Source organism: Sus scrofa, chromosome X (genome assembly GCF_054392235.1).
Source record: "Sus scrofa isolate SSC_HxYL_T2T_F1_AM1 chromosome X, Sscrofa_HxYL_maternal_Yorkshire_Landrace_v2.0, whole genome shotgun sequence".
NCBI lineage: Eukaryota > Metazoa > Chordata > Mammalia > Artiodactyla > Suidae > Sus > Sus scrofa.
Genome location: NC_139401.1, coordinates 15,423,827 through 15,446,943, shown reverse-complemented (window position 1 = coordinate 15,446,943; position 23,117 = coordinate 15,423,827). Strand labels below are relative to the sequence as shown.

The 23,117-nt window shown below is 39.9% G+C and overlaps 1 long non-coding RNA gene across 1 annotated transcript in view; it reads left to right on the top strand.

The window, feature by feature from the left end:
- Nucleotides 1-4,886: 4,886 nt before the first annotated feature.
- The window catches only part of LOC110257731 (uncharacterized), a 104,309-nt gene continuing 86,078 nt past the window's right edge, over nt 4,887-23,117 (top strand). The window contains exon 1 of the long non-coding RNA XR_014835767.1: nt 4,887-4,953. This is a non-coding gene — a long non-coding RNA (uncharacterized LOC110257731). The remainder of the gene's footprint in view (nt 4,954-23,117) is intronic.

Below are 23,117 nucleotides of genomic sequence, written 5' to 3'. Positions count from 1 at the left end.
TGACCTAAAGTCAGAGTTAGAGGTGCTTTGATTTGCCCCATGGAAAGGAAAGGCCATGGTGGGACAGTTGAAATGATGGGAGAGAAGTGAGGAAGCGCATTTTCACAGGGTAGTGGGTGATGGTATTGGAACACAGATCAGACCTACAACACATTGTGAAGTAAGGCAAACTTGTAATAAATGGCTGTCCTTAATTACCACTTGTGGTCCCTTTTCCCACCACAGAATCCACGATCCATTTATGCCACCATCTTGGGGTCTCCTGGCTGCTGACTATTCCTGCTCTGATGTTTGTTAATGAGAGCCCAAGGTACTCTCTAGCAAAATATGTGGAAATGCTAGGAAACAGAAAAGTCCTTGAGACACAAAACAATAGCTGCTAATGTCATGCTTCTATAGGTTGGAAGAACAGATGTTGGAGCTTAAGGACATTCAGCAAATCCCTTTAATCGCCACCTAGGATGACTGCTGTCTCTGTCCTCTTAGGCAACATGGCTTACTCTTGCATCATACTCCTTATAATCCATAAAACTCCAGGCGGCTTTACCCAGCCCCATGGCTGTAAATGTCATCTTTATACCAACAATTCCCAAACATAAAAACCTAGAAGTGACCATCTGATGTGCCAGTTATCAATACAACAATCAAACTGTAACTCAGCTTCACTGAGTTTGAGATTTGATCATGGTGGGTTGAAAACAAATGGTAGGTGAGGAAGTAGAGATGGCCACTCTTTCAAGAAGACACCAATGATGACGGTCAGGGGCAGGGAAGCTTTTGGCTGATCTCTTGGGAAGATGCCTCTAGTACCTGTGTTGTATTCACTTGGTCAACTTCTGATTTAAGCTGCAGCCGAGATGGACAGTTCCCTGCAAATATAGACTCAGCTTGCACTTACAAGGCTCCACCTCAAACACACACCTCTCTGCATTCTGCTTCAAGGTCTCTTCTGACACCTTGGAAATTCAGTATGGCACTTGTAAGACCACAGCCTAGAAATATGAGTGAAGTTCCCTCGGTATTTATCCTTACTATGAAGGAAGGAAGTTAATGAGTAACTGCTCCAACCTCTCACCTTAAGGGTAGTCATTTTTTTCTGCTCTTGAAGTGGCATGGCACCCCCATTTCTCATAGCAGTGACTTTGAAAATGTACCCTGATACTGACTTTCTTCTGTCTCTATCCTTCTCTTTCCACTCACTTATTCATTCCTGATTTTTATTGACAAATGCTTTTGCATAGATCTCGTCATTACCAGCACTGAGTGAACTCTTGGCTCTTCAGTCTTGGCACTTTAGTGTTTTACTGGGCATGTTCACATGCTGTACCAAATATCCTCTTTGCATACTGAGTAGCATCTCAGCCCTTCTGAGCTCTCCCCTGTACTGCAGGGGCTGGAAGACTAGAAACTACATCTCCCAGATATCTTGCCATGAGGGTTCCAGTTTCATTCTGTTGATGCAAACACTATTTGGAAAGCGATCTTTCAGTTATGGTTGGAGGCAGGTGACAGGAGCTGTTGATAAACCCTTGAAAACAGCTCATTTTAACACTCTAGGCATCTGAGTTCATTGGCAGCAGTTCCTGTGATTTCTTTACTTTCTGACAGATTTCCCTGTCTTTCATTTCTACTACCCTTCTAGGAGTTGTGTAAGCCTCTAATTCCCTATGGCAAATCCCTTCCTGTTCAAAATACCTAGAAAGGTTTCTGGTTTTGTGGCCAAACCCTGACTGATACATAAATAAACTGATTTTACTGAGAGAAAATGTTGAATTTGATTTGCCAATGTTAATGGTTACTAGGTGAGGGGAAGAAGATCCAACTCAGGTAACAAAGCAAAGGTATTTTTAGAGATGTTAGAACAATGAAGCTAGTACATTACTTTAAAAATCAAGGTAAAAATCATTTCAAGAGAAAGGGGGTCCTTGATGATGAATATTCTCTTGTCTCCCAAGAGGTGCCAGCCTGTATCAAGCTGATGGATATAAAACAGTGCATGTTTTAAAGTCATAGACTTGAAACCCTCTATAAGTCTGTGCAAGTGAATGAGGAATGAAGGATGAACAGACCGTAAATACCTCATTAACATGCATACAGTGACTGTGTTATCTGAATTCTCAGACATTAGTGCAGTGATACTGGGAATTGTGTACTGTGTGGTGCTATGAAGCGGAAAGTACAATTTACTACAAAAATTAAGAATTATAGGTGGCACTGCTGTTCAAAAATCTATCATATAATGCTTCCTTGGTGGATCAGGATGGTGGCATTTTTGGAGGGTTTGAGGAATTTTTTGGTTTTGTTTTTTTAGCTCCTTGGCATTCTGGAGAATAGGATGAAGACTTCCTTTCTCTCTCTCTCTCTCTTTTTTTTTTTTTTTTTTTTTTTTTTTGCGGGCGGAGAGGAGTAGGGGAATAGTGCTCTATTCATATAAGTCCAAAATGTCTGAGTCATATAAAAAAAATGAACTCTTAAGTTGATGTGTTTCCAGGTTAGATGTTTTCCATATGTAGGTTTTTTTTTGTGCTATTTGCCCAGAGATTTGGAACAGAATTTTTTAGCCAATGATCCTTATTTATAATCTATAATTTTGGTGTAATATTGATGGTGGACTTAAATTTAAAAAGAGACTCCAATAAAAACCCATGCGGATTAGTCTGTGTTCACCAAAGAAACAGAACCGATAGGATGTGTATAAACATCTATATTTATAAGAAATTTGCTCACTTGATTGTATTGGCAAGCTGGGGACCCAGGAGAGCTGATGATTTAATTCCAGTTTGAGTCTGAAAGTTTGAAAACCAAGAGAGTTGTTGGTGTAGTCCCAGTTCAAAGACTCAAGACCCAGGAAGAGCTGATGTTTTAATTCAAGTCCAAAGGCAGGAAAAAAGCCCCAGTATTTCAGCTTGAAGGCAGTCAGGTAGGGTAACTTTTTCTCTGGCTTACAAGAGAGTCAGCCCTTTTGTTGTATTCGGTCTTCAACTGATTGGGTGAGGCCCACCCACGTTAGGGAGCACAATCTACTTGACTCAGTTTACCCATTGAAATGTTTCTCATCCAGAAACAGCCTCACAGACATACCCAGAATAATATTTAATCAAATGCCTGGGCATCCTACCTGTGGCTCAATCAAGTTAACACATAAAATTATCCATTAGAGCACTATGAAAGGGAACACATGATTTCTGGCTATGAACACCCAGAGCAGAGATATCTATACATCTATCTATGTATCTATTGGACAAACATTTCCAAGCCCAACCACAGGAAGAGTTCCTGTTTTAGTTGCTGTAGTTACAGAGACTATGATCCTATTTTCACGGATCCCCTAGTCCACTAAGAACATACAAGATTTGGAAAACTGTGCATTGTGATGTGTGTGAGAGAAAGACATGCACAGGATATGGAGGGAGCTCCGACAAGATGCCTGGAGGGACCTGGAGATGGGTTCTTGGAAGAGATGATATCTGATCTGTGTCTCAAAGGACATGCAACATTTAGCTAGATGGAGAAGAGGCTGAAAAGGAAATGTTATATGACAGAGACAAGAAAGCAAACAGCATATTCAGGAAATTACAAATGGTTATCACAAGGATGAAATGAAAATATGCATTTAAGCACCAATGAAATAACAGCTTTAAGTACAAGTATCTGACACTCAGTAAATGTTAACGTGTCTGCTTTCCTTCTTTACCTTATTGTTGCTGTATATTCTTTGGGGAGTCAAAGAGATTTTCAAATTTTGGACAATATTTGGATAACAGAGAAGTACTTTCATGTAATTCACGACACTTAAGGAAATCATTGCCACCTTGTAGTAGCTACACCTTAACAGATGTTTCTGGGTGAATTTATTCAACATATTGAGCATAGCCTTGCAACATAGGATGCTTTTCAAAAGCCCCTTTTAGGTGAACAGATTGTGTTGGTGCTGAGGGAATTCACAGGAATGAGGCAATTACTGTAATTCAAACAATTTCTTCTCACTTAAGAGCACCACTGTATTAGCACTGATATGATCCATTTAAGAAGTACCTTAGCACAGTTATCTGAAATTTTGGGCTATCAAATGGTCATCGGAACTGAGTTGACTCTAATTGCAAGCAAGATCCTTCTGATCCTTTATTGAAAACTTTATTCACCAGCCTCCATGTTTGGGTTCAGCTGGCTGGCCTCTGTGTGGTACTCCATCATAAGAAAATTGTGGCCTCACTTACTTATTATGTAATTAAGCAGCATTAATCAAATGCCTGCCACACTATGCTGGTACTAGGTATTTAAGGATCAATAAGATACCCTGTCTAAGAATTCTTAGTCTAACATGTGAGAAAGATACATAAACAAATGACTGTAGTAGAATGTGATCATTTAAACATTAATATGCTGGAATGATGGTGTACAGAGAAGGGAGTCCTTGAACTGGATTTTTAATGTAGAAAAGGCAGGGAAAAGGAGGGAAGAAATGTTAGATATTGGGAACAGCATTATACCTGAGGAAGGGAGTATGAAACAACATAGTCCACTGAGAAAAGATAAATCGGCATTGTTGTACATGTTAGAAAAGGGTAGGAGATGATAGAAAGGTCAGGTATGGATCAAATCAAACTTAGCAAGTGTGTGTGTGTGTGTGTGTGTACATGCCTGAGATTCCCCTTAAAGTGTGAGCTAAGATTAACACCTTACCTTTGACCTTCATATACCACATCATCACAGTGGGTGCTATGTCTGCTTCATAAACATTGCGTTTTCTCAAATACATGATTATTAAAAAAGTAATGAATTCTTTGCAGCTCAGTAAGGCGACAAAGCTATTCATAACAACTTCTTGATAATCCATCCAATTCCCAATTTAACTTTCACTTTTATTTCTCATTTCCTTTCTTCAGACACTCACTGCATGTCGAATGAGACCCATCTCTTCCTGTTGGCTCTGATGTTATCAAATCTGAGAAGGTAGGGTAGTGATCACTTGAGTGGCCGTGGCATGCTTAGGAATCTGAGCCTTATTTTCTAGAGAGCAATGGAAGAAGAATACCTCAATCAGATTTATGTTACAGAAAGATCATTTTATCAGTGGGATAGATGATAGATGAGAGGGTAGGAATGAAATTGGAGGTAGAGAGATGAGGAGATGATGGTATTCATTCCTGGGAAATGATGTGGTCCTGAAGCAAGCATGAAACATTGGGTTGGAGAGGGCAGCATAGATGTAAAGGATGACATTTTTTCCTGTTTATTGAGATACAATTTTTATGTAACATTGCATATGTTTAAGGTATACAATGTGATGACTTGGTATACATATCTGTTGCAAAACCAGTACCACATTAGGGTTAGTACCTCCAACACCTCATATAATTACCTTTTTGTGTGTGTGTATGTGTAGTGAGAACACTTAAGATACACATTCTTCTTTCAAGTACACAGTGCACTACTGTTACATATAGTCACCATGCTAGATCCCCAGAATATATTCATCTTATAACTGAAAGTTCTTACCCTTTGACCAACATCTCCTCATTTCTCCTTCTCTTCAGCCCCCAGTACAACTACCATTCTATTCTTTGTCTATGAATTCGGCTTTTTAAGACTCCACATATAAGTGAGATCATATCGTATTTGTCTTTCTCTGCCTGATGTATTTATATCTCCCATGTTATTCATGTTGTTGCAAATACTATGTTTTTTTTCTTTACCATAGCTGAATAATATTCCTGTCTGTCTTTCTGTCTATCTATCTGTCTGTCTATCTTTCTATCTCATCTGTATGCATTTATCTTTTGACAAACACCTAGATTGTTTCCACACCCTGGCTATTATGGGAATACAGATATCTCTTTGATATTATAATTTCATTTCCCTTGGATGTATACCCAGAAATGAAATTTCTGAATCATGTGGTAGTTCTGTGTTTGAGTTTTTAAGGAACCTGCTTACTGTTTTCCAAAGTGTCTGTACCACTTTACATCTCCACCAACAGTGCACAAGAGTCCCCTTTCCTCCACATCCTCCCCAGCACTTGCCTCTTGTCTTTTTGATGACATCCATTCTGACAGGGGTGAGGTGATATCTCATTGTGCTTTTCATCTACATTTTCCTGGTATTAGTGATGTTGAACATCTTTTCATGTAACTATTGGCCATCTGTATGTCTTCTTTGATGAAATGCCTATTTGGGTCTTTTGCCCATTTTTAGATTAGACTGTTTTTGTTGTTGTTGTTGTTGAGTTGTATGAGTTGTTTGTATATTGAAGATTAAGCCTATGTTAATTTGGTATTTCTTCTTTGGAAAAATGTCCATTCATGTCCTCTGCCCATTTTAAAATTGGATTTATTTTGCTATTGAGTCGGATGTTTATATATGTTTTAGATATTAACCCCACATTCTTTATGACACTATTAGCAATTTCAAAACTTTAAAACAGAAATATTTGTCGTTTACTTATTTATTTAGGCTGTGCCCATGTCATGCAGAAATTTTCAGGGCAGTGATCAAATCTGAGCCACAGCAGTGACAATACCAGGGAACTTCGGAAATACTTATTTTTAATGTAAACTAGCAGTTCTCAAACATTTTGGTGTCAGGAGCCGTTCATAACCTTAAGAACAACTGAGGACTCTAAAGAGTGTTTTGGATGCAACTCTCTTGGCATATGGTGCTGGTGATAGAACCAAAGCCAAAGAGGGCTGTAGCCAAGTCCCCAGGGGCATGGACCATAGTCAGTGGGTCAATTAGCCAGGCCAGGCCTGTCCTTTCAAAATGGCTCTTCTTGTTCTGAGACTGCACTAGAATCTCCTATCTGGTCCCACAGCTCCTACAAAGGCACTTTTGTCCATAGAAGGATGCCAAATTGTTTTGGTTGAGGGAATAGAGCAAGGGATGGCTTATTCGGCCATCTTGCTGATGTCACTCAGCCTGAAAGAGGAGATGTGGAAGAGGTAGACTAGGCGTGCCAGTGGAGGCTGAGACTTGGGTGAGAAGGAGATGGAGAAGGCTAGGATGATACCCACACGTCTGACTTGGGGTCCTGCGCAAGGTGATGGTTCTATAAATCAGAACAGGCTGATGGGAGAAGGACTTTCTTTTACAGTGGTGGGATGGGGAGAAATAATTAGCAGTCTTTTGGTTGTGTGGAACCAAAAGTTTCTGAAACCCTAGCAGTCAGGTGGAGATTTGGCCATGAACCTTCAGAAGGTGTGATAGTAGATCATAGGAGAGGTCATGAGTGAGACTGAGATTTCACAGAGAGGGAGTTTGCAGAGGGAGAAGAGAATAACAAACTGAAGGGTCTTTTGTTGATTTTTACTCACGTCCCTGACTTTGGAAAGTCCATTTCTTAGCATCTGTCTCTTTCTCTCACCTCCTTCACCTCCTCCTCTTCCAAGTAGTCTTCCCATGGCTATAAATACCACCAGTTATACCAACAAGTCCCATAACATAAGAACTGAGAAGTGACCATCTGTCCATCAATTCAATAAGCAAACAGTAACTCCGTTTCATTGAGTTTGAAATTTGATTATGGTGAATTGAAAACAAATCAGGGTGGGTTGAAAGCAAATAGTAGATGAGGAAAAGGAGGTGGCCACTCTCTCAGGAAGACACCAATGATGAGTTCAGGGGAAGGGAAGCTTTTGGCTGATCTCTTGGGAAGATGCCTTTGGTACTTATGTTATATTCATTTGGTCTACCTTTGATTTCAGCTGCAGCCGAGATGGACAGTTCCCTGCAAATCTAGACTCAGCTTGCACTTTACAAGGCCCCACCTCAAGCACACACCTCTCTGCATTCTGCTTCAAGGTCTCTTCTGACACCTTGGAAACTCAATAAGCCCTTGTACAAGCACAGCCCAGAAATATTGAAGGAATACCCTCACTATAAGGGGAGAAATTTAATTTGTAAATGCTTCAACCTCCCATTTTTAGGTTGGTCATTTTTTTCCTGCTTTTGGGGTGGAATGGCACTCATTTCTAATAGCAGTGACTTTGAAAAGGTACCCTGATACTGACTTTTTCTCTTTCCATGTCTCACTCTTCCTACTTGCTCATTCATTCTTTCTGGTATCAACTCTCAAATAAGCTGTCTCAGTCTCTGCTTTTGTGAGGTCCCAACTGAGACATCCCTTCCAGAGTCCTGACAACTCTGAGATTTCCTGAACTTCATCCTGTCTAACCAGACATCCAAGTTGCATCTCTTAACCACATGGTTCATTTGTCCAGATGGAAGGGGATCGTGAATGATTTCAAAGGACATCTTAGCATCTGTCCATTGACTAGTAAAGAAGCTCATTCTTTTCCAATAGAGAAGAGACAGGGCCGATTAGTACTAGATCCCAGCTTCAGAGCCCTTCCTCCTGAAAGCCCTGACCCTGTAAGGACACCTCATGAGAGAAAGAACCAGTCCCAAGTACTCCTGTTCCTAGAAAGTCCCATTAGGGCGCTTCCCCTGCTCTTTCAGGGAATCTACTTCAAGGTATAATGGTATTGTTAATTCCTGGTTCATATTAACCAGTTCTAGTAGTTCATGGAGTAAAAGACACTCATTTCCACAAAACCACATGTTCCATAGATTGTTTTTTTAGTGTCAATCCTAAGGAAGGAAAGTGAAGAGAGCTAATGATTCAAATTATTTCTGGCACTCTTTAGGTCAGCTAAGAGTTAAATCTAACAAAAAGTCACTTGTGCTGTTCTGTTTTCAAGAAACAGCTATTATTTCTTCTCTGTTTAAGACACAGAACACAGTCCCTGTTCCAAGGAGCTCCTAGTCTTGTGGGTGTGTTTGAAATTTTACACGAAGTATGAGTGAGTCCTCACAATGCTTACAGAATGGTAAATGGGGAGAAACAAGTATGTATGTTTTGTTTTAAACTCACTATTTATGTATCAAAATAAAAGCAGCTAGTGGTTATTGAGTGCTTACTATATATACCAAATGCTTTTCTAAGTACTTTTCATGAATCAATTCTGTTAATTCAAATCATAATATTAGGAGAGGGTATTACTAGTCCCATTATTCAGATGAGGAAACTGAGTGGTTGACTAATTTGACCAAGGTCACATAGCAAGTAAATAAGAGAGCTGAAATTGGAATTCATGGTGACTTCAGAGCCCAAATATTTAACTGTAATATTATACAACCTATCTTTCTACCTTTCTATGGCTCTTTCTCCTCCATCTATCCTACCCATTCATCCACCTATCTGCTTGTCTGTCCATCCATTCAAAAATTCATCCATCTACTCAATCATCATTATCTTATGCCAAAAGAGGAATTAAAGGTACAAACAAATAGCAGGTAACCATATCATATCAAAAACTCCATGGTGGGCGTTCCCATCATGGCTCAGTGGTTAATGAACCCAACTAGCATCCATGAGGTTGCGGGTTTGATCCCTGGCCTCACTTAGTGGGTTAAGGATCCAGCATTGCCATGAGGTGTGGTGTAGGTTGCAGACATGGCTCAGATCCTGTGTTGCTGTGGTTCTGGTGTAGGTCAGCAGCCACAGCTCCAATTAGACCCCTAGCCTGGGAACCTACATATGCCACTGGTGTGGCCCTAAAAGACAACAAAACAAAACAAAAACAAACAAACAAACAAACAAACAAAACCCATGGGAAATAATTAGGTTTAATGGATCAGGGAAGTTTTAATGGAATTTTCAACATGGATATGATTTTGAAAGTTTGGGGTAAAGTGGAGAATAAGGAGACATTTCCAGTAAACACTATCAAGAGCTAATGTGTTTGTGAAATGGAGACACTGTTGTGGATTATAGTGATGCTGGTTATGGAGAAGAAGATAAAATTTTACTTCTCACTTCTTTTGATTTTATTCTTATAACCACCCTGCTAAGTAAAATGATAGTGCCATATAGATGGTAGAATTCTTTGTAAAAGTAAAGTATTATTATAGAGGAGGGTACAAAGTCACCTTCTTTGTCTCATACATCCCTATAGCCAAGGAATATTAGGTATTGAACCAGAAGATGACCAAGAAATTGAGAAGCTGATGATGCTGATTTGTGTGTCTCTCAAGCTTTAATTATGTTGTGCTGTTTCTGCATTTCTGGGAAAAAAATGTAGCTGTGGGGCATGGTTTGTTAATTTGTACACATGTGGACTGCAGCTGGGGTTTAAATAAAGTCTGTTTTCCCCTATTTCTTGCCAAAATGGAGCTCTAGCATCTTTTTGAGTCCAGTGAAAATATAAACAGACTCCTCCCAGTAGATGCTAGTTTGTAATGTCATCAAATGACAGCACCCTCCTGTTTTTCTCATCATTTCCAGCTGCCCATCTCATGATGAAAATTACCTGGGGCAGTTTTCTTTCTTTCCTTTAAATCACAGAGTCCCAAGATCTCACTTCTCTCCTAGTCCTTTTACAGCCCCGGAGTGAAGGGGCTCAGATAATACGTTTTGATGGTTCTGTTACTATACCTGCTTATTTTTTTTGGTCTTTTCTGTCTTTTTTTAGGGCTGCACCCGAAGCATATGGAGGTTCCCAAGCTAGGGGTCTAATCGGAGCTGATGCTGCCGGCCTACACCACAGCCACAGCAATGCCAGATCCGAGCTGCATTTGTGACCTACACCACAGCTCACAGCAACACCAGATCCTTAACCCACTGAGGCCAGGGATCGAACCCCAAACCTCATGGTTCCTAGTCAGATTCATTTCTGCTTCACTGAGATGGGGACTCCTATACCTGCTCATTTTATCACACCCTTTCAGATACTAGGCTTTGCCTTTGCTCTCAGTTTGCTATCACTGTAACAGATTCTTGACTGCACACTTTGGGTGACCAGGCCTCACCAGAATATTCCTGGTTTGTTAAGAATATTCTTTACTAGCATAAGGGTTAACTCTGGTCAGATTTCCAGCTGGTCAAATTTTTTCTAGCCATCTGGAGGACACATGACATTTCTGGTCCTGAGCTTCATAATAAGGCTACATACAACTCGCTTGCCTTTACGAGTTGTATGGTCCCACTAGCCTGCAGAAGATTGAGGTAGAGAGAGAATGGATTGAATAAATTGATTCATTTCTATTCTTTGCCAAGGATCCTGCGAGCACCAGCAGTTACAACCCATTTTAATGAAGTTCTCAAGTCTTTGGACAGCTCCTTCTGGCTTGCAGGCTCATGGCTACTATCAACTCGTGCTGAAAAGAACTTTTTGGCATGAGCTGTATGAAGTAGAGACTGATAATTTTCTTCAAAATCCCCTGTTCTCTTTGTGCATATGGCCAGGCTACTTCCCAGGATTCCTTGAGATGTGGTGTAGCTCTATGACTGAGTGTGACCAATGGAATAGAGACAGAAATGGGAAATGTCACATCTTGCCTGCCTCATGAAAGCTCTGACTGTTGTCCTCTGTATGTGTCCTCTGGTGAATTGGAATGGAGGGCACTCCAAGGAGGACATTTTGGGAGCTGTACCTTGAAGGCATTGCAGTCACAGGATGGAAGGAGTCGGAGCCCTGAATCACCACTTGGAGAAAAGTTACGTGACTGGTTATGGTGCATTGAAATGTTATGTGAGTGCGGCATGAACTATGACTGTTAAGCCAAAAAATTTAGGAATGTGTATGTTAAAGCAGCTAGTATTCTCTTGTCCACTTTATGGTATGAGGCGCTAGGTGTTATGTAGACTTGATTGATGCGGGCAGAAATTCTGCTGGAGGAGAAAGGGAGACAAAGCAGAAAGGAATCCCGTGGCTAGGGCATTTCATGTCAATGGTTTACACACTCCCCTGTGTATCAAAATACTACTTGGATGTCTGGTCACAAATTCAAGTCCCTGAGTCTGCTCATGAGGAGATTTCATTCGACAGAGCAGAGAAGAGGCCAAGGAATATATATATTAATTAGCTTTCATGATTTCAATGCAGAAAAACTAAGAAGGCCATTCTGAGAAGTGGATAGAACCAGGTCTCTCTGTGCTGAGGTGTTTGTTAGATGAATAATTAAGTAAACAAGAAGCGGCAGAAGAGAGAGCAAAAATGAGATTCCACGTGAGGTGACATGAAAAAGGAGTAAACAGCTGGGCAGAGCCTCGCCTGGAGGCACCTTAGAAGGTAGGGACATTGGGTCGCAGGTGGCTGTGGCTGGCGATGGTATACCTGGCATATGGAGTGTGCTCCTGAGCTCACCAGCCCTGATTTCCCAGGGGAAGCCTTCTGTTTTGAGGAGCCTACTTTTTATCAGGTGCTTTATGTACATCCTGCTGTCACTGTCCCTTAACAAGTTGCTCCGCTGCCCGAGGCATTTTCATGGCTAATGGCAAGGACTTTTTGGGGGAGATTCTAGGGGTCACAGAAAAACACCATGTAGACAGACAGAATAGAAATCAGTTGCCACATGCCAGCTTTGGTTCATTTGCTGCACAAATTTAATTTAAGCTACAGAGATGAGATCCCTCTGGTCCTACAGCATATTCATCTTGCTTTCCTGATGCCCAAGTAATAAGGGGCCCTCCCTGGATTTGATGAAATCAATCTAATTTTGTCAATAACGAGATTGAAGGGAAATCCACCCTGAGCCCAAATGATGCTAATGGTCAACCAGGGTCAGGCAGAGAGTGAAGGGGTTTGGCTGGCACCAGGAGCTAAGGGGTCAGGATGGAATGTACCTTGAGTAATGTGAGCAAATGCCACTCAGAGACCAGAAGTGATGGAGACAAATGACAAGGTGTGAGGACAGAGGATGTGGACAGGCCGTGCCAGGTGCACTGACAACTCTAGCAGGCTGCTTGTCTGTTGCAGACACACAGGCAATGCCCTGTATACACCTTTCCAATCAGGCTGTCTTAAAGGTCTCATGTGTCCTTGACCAATGTCCTAAGAAGTTCCTCTCAAAAGAAATAAAAATGCCTTTATGCCTAAAGGTCACTAATTGATTATTAATATTGTATCTTTAAGAGTTTGAGGTATGCTGGTATGTTGGATAAATATTCCTCCAGTAACATCAATTAGAACTAATTGTTTCTTCTTAAAACATTATGATAGAGGAGTTCCCGTTGTGGCTTGGCATGTTATGAACCTGACTAATATCCATGAGGATGTAGGTTCGATCCCTGGCCTCGCTCAGTGGGTTAAAGATCTGTGAACTTGGTGTAGGTCGCAGACATGGCTTGGATCCTGTGTTGCTATGGCTATGGCCGTGGCCAGAAGCTGCAGTTTCATTTGGATGCCTAGAGTGGGAATTTCCATATGCTGCAGGTGCAGCCCTAAAAAGCAAAACAAAAACAAAACAAAAGCAAAACCAAAAAAATCCCATTATGCTGGAAATATTATTGTTATAATATCCCATCAATCCATGATAACAAGAGCTTTGAATTATGGAGCCCTCAGTGTGTGGTTCATATCATGCAAAGTACTTTACATGTGTTGCCTTGTTCAATTTTGATAACAACCTTGTGAGACTAAGACCTTGACTGTCATCTTAGAGTGAATCAAGGAAACTGAATTTTATTTTTATTTTAAATGATTTTTATTTTTTTTTCCATTATAGCTAGTTTATAGTGTTCTGTCAATTTTCTTCTGTTCAGCAAGGTGACCTAGATACACATACATATATACATTTTTTTCTCACATTATCATGCTCCATCACAAGTGACTAGATATAGTTCCCATTGCTGTAGGAAACTGAATTTTAGAGAAGTAAGAAACACATCCAAGGTCTCCAACCTAGTAAGCGGTAGAACCAGCATTTGAACCTAAGCCTGAAGATAATTGCTTGAGTGTCAACATATTTTTAAAAAATTATGTTATGCTAAGTGAAATTAGCCAGACAGAGAAAGACAAACACTGTATGATCTCTTGTCTGTGGAATCTAAAGAAAAAAGCCAGAGTCATAGAAATAGAGAGTAGATGAAGTTCCCCTGTGGTACAGTAGGTTAAGGATCTGGTGTTGTCAGTGAAGCACCTTGGATCATTTCTGTAGTATGGGTTTGATCCTTGGCCTTGGAACTTCCACATGCTGTAGGTACACCCAAAAGAAAGAAAGAAAGAAGGAAATAGAGAGTAGAATGGTGGCTACCAGGGCCTGGGGCATGAGGGGAGACAGGGAGATGCTGATCAAAGGGAACAAGACTTCAGTTAATAAGGTGAATAAGTCTGGAGATCTAATGTACAGCATGGTAACTCTGGTTAATAATACTGCCTGGTGTAGCTTGAAATTTGCTCAGAGAGTAGACCTTAAGTTCTTAACACACACACATACACACACAACTGTAAGATCATGAATGGGTTAATTCATTTGATTGTGTAATCCTTTCACTAAATATATGTACGTCAAATCATCACACTGTACACTTTAAAAATATACAATTTCATTTGTCAGTTATACCTTATTAGGGTGGACAAATTAAACTCTTAAAATATTTTTCAGCTAACATTTATTGAAGGCGATATAATGAGCCTTTATCCATATCATACCCTTTAATCTTCCCTGCTGCCCCATGAAGCAGGCATTATGATCTTCAAATGGAGATGAAGGAAGTAAGGGGTAGAGACAGGAGGTGACTTGCCCGAGATCATACAGCTCTTAAGGAAGCCAGAGCTGTGATGTGTTGATCCCAAGGGTTTATAGCTGGGCTTTTCACAGCTCGTCTCTGCTGGCTGACATGTAAGTCAAGCTGCAATTTGGAGCTCCCAAATTCTGATATCCAGTCTCCACTGTCCCAGCCTGTCAACCATTGAGGGAGGGTATCCTTTATTATTTAAAGCTTCAGTGTCTAAGCTGTTGATGTTCTGGACTTACGAGGCTCTGGGGAGCTTGTGTGAGGGGCCTGAGAGATTAATTTTGGTGGAATGCTGGCAGAAGGACGTGAAATGGTAGATGCTTCAGAGATTTAAAATAAATTGCTCTGTGTATGTTATTTCCTTCTCATATCACTCTTGGAGGCTGGCTAAAGGAAAACTATCACATGTTTGCCCCAGCCCCAGTGCTGCCCCAAGAGTGATAAAAAGCCTTGTCTGAACCGGGGCCAGGTACTTGCCTGGAAAAGGAAGTCAGGCGTGTGGAGAAATGCACACACAGCTGGCATCAAATGGGGAAATGTTTAATCTGACTTTTGAATGGATTAACAGTTGGCTTTAAGAAGGCGCTTCTGACATTTGGCTGGGTAGACCAGGAGGATGAGGACCAAGGGGGAATTAGCTGTGTATCTATAATCAGCAAAAATAGCCATAAAATTATTTCCATGGAGAGCCAGACTTCCTCATGTCAAAATTGGGTGGAAAAAAATCACCCGATATAGCCCTTTCTGTCAATGTTGGAATGTATTTGCTATCAAAAACAGCATGGCGTAGAGCTAGGCTGTCCAATGCGGTGGCTACTAGCCCTATGTGGCCAGGGAGCACACAACATGGACCCACTTTGAATTGAGATGTACTGTAAGGGTAAAAGGCACACCAGATTTCAAAGACTTAGTAGGAAGCAACAAAGCCAAATAGTTCATGGATAATTCTTTCATACTGATTATATGCCAACATGATCATATTTTGGATATATTTTACTAAATAAAATGCGTTATTAAAATGAACTCCACCTATTTATATTTTAGAATTTGACTGCTAGAAAATTTGAAATTACATATGTGGCTTGCATTACATTTCTATTGGAAAGCAGTGGGATAAACTCTGAGCATGGCTTTGAGATCCAACAACATTGGACTAGAAGTATTTCTGTCACTCACTTGCTGTGTTACTTTGCCAGAAGAACACCTTTCTGAGCTTCAGTTTCCACTTATGTGAAATGGCCAACTACTACCTCTACTTTAGGGTTATAATGATGATAAAATAACAAGCATATTGGAAGTGTCAGAATGGCCCGTGGTAAATAAATACTAGTTTTCTTCCTCCCATCCCTCCTGCCACATATTTTTTAAAATTTGAGGGAAATGGTTTTGAATTTTGAATCCTATATCATGGAAGACTCCCATTCAACTGTAAAAAAAATACTTTTTGGATATTCAGAGGCTCAGAGAGTCACTTTAAAAGTTTTTTTTTTTTAACCTTTTCTAGGGCTGCTCCCGAGGCATATGGAGATTCCCGGGCTAGGGGTCTAATGAGAGCTGTAGCCACTGGTCTACACCAGAGGCACCGCAACGAGGGATCCGAGCCGCGTCTGTGGCCTACACCACAGCTCACGGCAACGCCGGATCATTAACCCACTGAGCAAGGGCAGGGGCCGAACCCGCTACCTCGTGGTTCCCAGTCGGATTCGTTAACCACTGAGCCACGATGGGAACTCCTAAAAGCATTTCTTAAAGATGGATGCCAACAGAAGGAAAATGTGAGCTGAGAGACTGAGAGAGAGAGAGAGAGGACATATGAATAACAGTGGTAAGCAAAACAAACAACCCCAGAAAAAGCTGTTGATAACTGCATATGATTATAGAAGCAAAAGTATAATAATAATAAAATCCAGGCTCTAAAATCCTAGATGTTAAAAAGGAGAGGAGATGAGATTTCTGTCTTGTTAAGAGGAGGATTTAGATGCTAATTGCCTTTTAATACAATTAAAATACACTTCTGTTACAAATTTAAGACTGTCAAGTAGCAAAATAGAAAAATGATGACTAGTTATAGGTTGCTAGAAGAAAATTAAGTGTAAGAAAAAACTCAACACAGTAGGCAGAAAGTATAAAGAAGAAATGAGGAGAAGTCATGGTAAATAGAAAAAATGAAGTGAGATGACATGAATAAATTGAAGAATATTTTTTTTTCTTTTTGCTATTTCTTTGGGCCGCTCCCACGGCATATGGAGGTTCCCAGGCTAGGGGTCTAATCGGAGCTGTAGCCGCCAGCCCACGCCAGAGCCACAGCAATGCGGGATCCGAGCCTTGTCTGCAACCTATACCACAGCTCATGGCAACGCCGGATCATCAACCCACTGAGCAAGGGTAGGGACCGAACCCTCAATCTCATGGTTCCTAGTTGGACTCGTTAACCACTGCACCATGATGGGAACTCCTAAATTGAAGAATATTAATCACATTAAATGTAAATAGGTTAAATACATCCTTAAAAAAAAGAAAAGGAGGGAGTTCCTGTTGTGCCTCAGTGGTAACCACCCTGAGTAGTATCCATGAGGATGCGGGTATGATCCCTGGCCCTGCTCAGTGAGTCAGGGACCTGGCATTGCCATGAGCTGTGGTGTAGGTCACAGACACAGCTTGGATCCTGCATTGCTGTGGCTGTGACATAGGCCTGTAGCTGCAGCTCCGATTCAACCCCTAGCCTAGGAACTTCCGTGTTCCGTGGGTGTAGCCCTAAAATGCAAACAAACACCCCCCCAAAAAAAAAATGGAAAAGGAAAACAGATTGGTTGAACAACATAAAAAATCGAGCTGTAGAAATGTTCATTTGTGCCATATATTAGATTCCAGATATAAATGATACCATGTGGTATTCGTCTTTCTCTTTCTGACTTACTTCATATGAGAGTCTCTAGTTCCATCCATGTTGCTGCAAATGGCATTATTTTTTCTTTTTTTATAGGTGAGTAGTATTCCATTGTGGGTCACCTTGCTGTAAAGTAGAAAATTGACAGAACACTGTAAACCAGCTATAATGGAAAAAAATCATTATAAAAAAATCTAGCCGTATGCTGTTTTACATGAAATAACCTTAAAATTAAAAACATAGAAAAATGAAAAAGTAAGTGATGGAAAAGATATATTATGGAATTCTAAAGAGAAAGAAAGGGCAGAAATATTAATATTGTTAAAATAAAAGTGTAAGTCAAAAGCAGTAAAAGAGAAGAAGAGTTCATATTCAGTAAATATATTTCTTTAAGAAGACCTAAGAGTAAAACAACAGAATTTTGAAATATGCAAAGTAAAAACAAGGGAAAATACAGGGGAATGGATAAATTTCTAAACATATTGGTAGAATTTAATTCAGTTTCTCATAAACTTATAGCAAAACCACAAAAGCCTTGGTATGTAGAGCTTTTTTAATTGCACATTTATGAAGCTTAACTTGATATATTTTTATAAGCTACAAACTAAAATATAATATTCTTTTCAAACATTTATATTAACAAGTTCTCCAAAGCAGAAACCATAGGTCATATTTTTCTGATCACAGTGTACTAAAATTAGAAATTAATGACATGACAAAAACCAGTACAACCCGAATTACTCTTACAATAAAGAGGCAAAGAAAGAAAATTATGAAGTCAATTAAGGTCAGTGAGAGCCCTACAAAAAATACAATGTGGGGTACAGCTCAAAAATGTATGAAGAGGGAGTTCCTGTTGTGGCTCTGTGGAAACAAATCTGACTAGTAACCACGAGGATGCAGGTTCGATCCCTGGCCTCACTCAGCGGGTTAAGTATCTGACATTGCCATGAGCTGTGGTGTAGATCACAGATGTGGCTTGGGTCTGGCATTGCTATGACTATGGTGTAGGCCAGCAGCTACAGATCCAATTCAACCCCTAGCCTGGGAACCTCCATATGCCACAAGGCATGAATAAAAATATACAGTTATAAATCTATTTCCTAGAGGAGTAGAGGAAATGACATTAGCAGTGAAATGTAAAACCCCATAAAAGGACAACAGAAAAACCTAAAAAAACAGAAATAAATATAAAGGTACAGCAGACATTAATGATAGTTTTCTAAAAACTGATCAATAGAACACGAACCTGATTCTTTTAAACGATTCCCCCAAATAGTCTATCTTTTGACAAGTCTGATGTCAAGAAAAATAAAGATATAAATATATAACACACAGGTACTGTTTTTTTTAGTACTTTCTCCCAAACTTTCAAGATCAGATAGCTTCCATGCTTTGTAAACTATTGCATATCATGTAACAATGTGAAAAGCTTCTACACTCACATTTTTGAGGGTTTGTAGATTGATGGAAAATCAGGAAACTAACACACACACACACACACACACACACACACACACACACACACACACACACACACACATAAGCACACACAGGCACGTGTGCCATTTGGCCAACCTTACCTTTGAGCTCCTATGCAGAAGTCTTAAGTAAATTTAGCATTTCAAATCTAGTGGTGTATTAAATCAGTATTATGTAATGATCAGGTAGTTTTTATCCAAGGAAGGCAAGAATGGTTTAGAATTTGGATATTTATATATGTTATTTATGATGGAATCAGATTAAAGGAGTAAAACTTAGTATTCATCTCATGCATGTGGAAAAATTACTTGATAATTAAATTTGACTGATTTCTCTTGTGCTTATTAGAGAAATATATGAAGCATTTTTACTGAATCCAGGAAGAATACAAAATGCCCATTTTCACTGGGCAAAAGACACTAGAGGCATAAATATTGGAAAGAAGAGAGAAAAGTGTCTTTTTTTCTGATGATAATACTGATTATCTGCTTTTAAAACCCAAAAGATCTCTCTGAAAAATGAGTACAACTGTTAATACTATTCATATAGTTGAGATACAAAATAAAAATATTAATAGATTTCTTATACTAGCAACCTATTTGAAAATGTAATTTTAAAAAGATTATATTCACTGTTTCAACAATAGCAAATACGTAGAAAAAATTGCAGGACTAAACCTAATAAAGTTTGTAAGATTTTTATGAGGAAATTTAAAAAAGGAATTTTTACTGAAGGATATTAAATAATATCTGAAAATGCAGTTATATCATGTTTCTGGATGATAAAACTCAATGTAAAAATGTAAGCTTTTGTCAAATTCATTTATAAGATCAGTGCTTTACAACTAAAAATTCCAACATGAAATTTTAAAACTAAGTTGGCAATCTAACCCTAAAATTCACATAAAAGTGAAAATGTGTTAAAAGAACCAAGAGAATTTAAAAAGAAGAATATTGAGTTTCCATCGTGGCTCACCAATAATGAACCCAACTAGTATCCATGAGGATGTGGGTTCAATCCATGGCCTCGGTCAATGGGTTAAGGATCCAGAGTTGCTGTGAGCTGTGGTGTAGGTTGTAGACACGGCTTGGATCTGGCATTGCCGTGGCTGTGGTGTAGGCCAGTAGTTGCAGCTCTGATACTACCCCTACCCTGGGAACTTCCACGTGCTATGGGTGCGGCCCTAAAAGGAAAAAAAAAAAAATAATATTGAGGAAAACTTGCCATATCAGAAACAAAATATTTTATAAGTACTCTATGAGGCCATGGAACTTCAGATAAAACCTATAGCACTTAAAACTAAAAGAAATGGATTAATAGAAAAGGGAATTCAGAATCTGACACATGCTTATTTGTAATTAATTCACACATTGTATTTTTTGTATCTTTATTTAAATTATTTGTAAGAAATAAATTTCTGGAGTTCCCATCTTGGTGCAGCAGAAATGAATCTGACTAGGAACCATGAGGTTGCAGTTTCGATCCCTGGCCTCCCTCAGTGGGTTAAGGATCTGGCGTTGCTGTGAGCTGTGGTGTAGGTCGCAGATGTGGCTCGGTTCCTGCATTGCTGTGGCTGTGGTGTAGGCAGGCAGCTACAGCTCCAATTAGACCCCTAGCCTGGGAACCTCCATATGCCAAGGGAGTGGCCCTAGAAAAGGCAAAAAGACAAAAAAAAAAATTAAAACCATAGAAAAAGTTATACAAGATAGAAGAAGGACTGGAATGCTCTATAACAATTTGTCAGGATATATAACCTTTAGGTGAAGGAGTATGGGCAGTGATTTGGGTATTTTGCTAGTTAACTCTTTTTTTGAAAAAAAAATTGAAGTACAGAGGCGAAGGAGGCAAGATTGCATAAGAGTAAGAGGATGCACTCACCCTCTCCCATAAACACATCAAAAAAAACCCACATCTACATGTAAAACTACTCACACAGAACATCAACTGAATGCTGGCAGAAGAACTTAAACCTCCAAAAAGGGCAAGAAACTCTTGACATAACTGGGTAGAACAAAAGAAAAAAAGAGAGAGAGAGAAAAGGAATTAGGATGGGACCAGCTAGCATTCACGAGAGGGAGCTGTGAAGGAGAAAGGGAACCCACACCCTGGGAAGCAATCTAACTGACGGAAAGATCAGCTGAGTTGCAGGGATCGCCAAGATTCCAAGAAAAGTGCAGCAGCAGGTCTGAGAACCGAAAAGCAGAGTGAGAGATGCACAGATCATCTGAACCACTGGCATAGACACCACGGCCTGAGATGCTCAGGTGGGGGCTGGGTGCTAAGACTTAGGCTCTGGAGGTTAGTCCCTGGGAGCAGGCTGGTGTTGGTGTGTAGAGACAGCTTAAGGGACCAGGGAGCAGTGCACTGTGGGCAGGGGTAGTGGTACGCTAAGGGCAGGGGAGTGGAAAGCCACGGCAGAGGGAACCCGGGAGAAGTTCTGGACCAGGAGAGATAAGGCACCCTTGTTGGGGAGAGGAGAGGAGGAGGAGTGGGATGCCATAGAAAACTCCTTGTGCCCCAGCGTGTGCTCTTGCCCGCCGGCTTGCAGAGGGCAGAGCATTCCCAGTGCAACACCCCCCTTGCTGTGGCCAGACCAGCACCCCCGCCCATGGGAAGCTGCCCGCTGGCCCGCCCTGGACTGTGCCACAGTACAGTTTGGCTTCCCCAAATTCACGGAAAAAGAAAAACACAAGCAAGAGGAAGAAGCTCAGAAACCATTCCTAGTTAAAGCAACAGGAGAATTTACCTAAAACAGTCAACAATGAAACAGACCTCTGCAGTCTGACAGACTTTGAGGTCAAAAGGGAGATAGTGAAAATACTGAAGGAATTAAGAGAGGATATGAACAGTAATGCAGATACCCTCAGAAAGGATCTAGAAAATATAAGGAGGAGCCAAGAAAAACTAGAAAATTCATTTGTAGAGATACAAACTGAGCTAAAGGCAATAAAGAGCAGAATGAATAATGCGGAGGAACGAATTAGTGACGTGGAAGATAGAATCATGGAAATCACCCAAACAGGACAGCAGACATAAACCCAAATGAAAAAACATGACAGCAACATGAGACCTATGGGATAATATAAAACAGGCCAATGTATGCATAATAGGAATTCCAGAAGGAGAAAAAGAAAAGGGGATTGAAAATACATTTGAAGAAATTATGGCTGAAAACTTTCCAAATCTAAAGGACACTGATATCAAGATATAGGAAGCACAGAGGGCTCCAAACAAGTTGAACCCAAACAGGCCCACACCAAGTCATATTATAATAAAAATGGCAAAAGTTAAAGACAAAGAGAGGATTCTAAAGGCAGCAAAAGCAAAGCAAAGCGTTAATTATAAGGGAACCCCAATAAGGCCTATCAGCTTATTTCTCTGCAGAAGCACTATAGGCCAGGAGGGAGTGGCAAGATATATTTAAAGAGATGAAAGGAAAAAATTTGCAACCTAGAATACTTTATCCAGCAAGAATATCATTTAAAATAGAAGGGGAAGTAAAGAATTTCTCCAACAAACAAAAGCTAAAAGAGTACAGCAGTATGAAACCCATTCTAAAAGAAATACTGAAAGGGCTTCTCTAAATTAAAAAAAGAAGAAGAAGAAGAAGAACTAGGATGGAGGAAACCACAATGGGAAAGCAGTCACTTAAATAAGCCAGCAGGCAGATCTAAACGTGAAGATGTTAAAAAAAAAAAAAAAAAAAAAAAAAAAAAAAAAAAAAAGACATCAAAATCACACACTGTGGGCAAGGGAAGTAAGAAAAAAATAGATTCTTTCTTTATTTCAATGATGTGTTTGAGTCTATATGAGTATCAGGCTAAAGCAAGCAGATATAGGAAGGGGTTAACATACTTAAAAAATGGCAACCACAAATCAAAACCAAATATTACAGTCACAAAAACCGAAAAAAGAAAAGTATTCAAGCATAAAATAAATGGAAACCATCCAACCCAAAAAAAGAAAAGAAGAAAGGGGAAACAGAATCAACTGGAAAACAAGGTTTAAAATGACAATAAATAAACATCTAGCAATAATCACCTTAAATGTCAATGGACTGAATGCTCTAATCAAAAGACACAGAGTGGCAGATTGGATAAAAAAGCAAAAACCTTCAATATGCTACCTACAAGAAACTCACCTTAGGACAAAGGACACATATAGATTGAAAGTGAGGGGATGGGAAAAGATATTTCATGCCAATGGACAAGACAGGAAAGCAGGAGTTGCAAC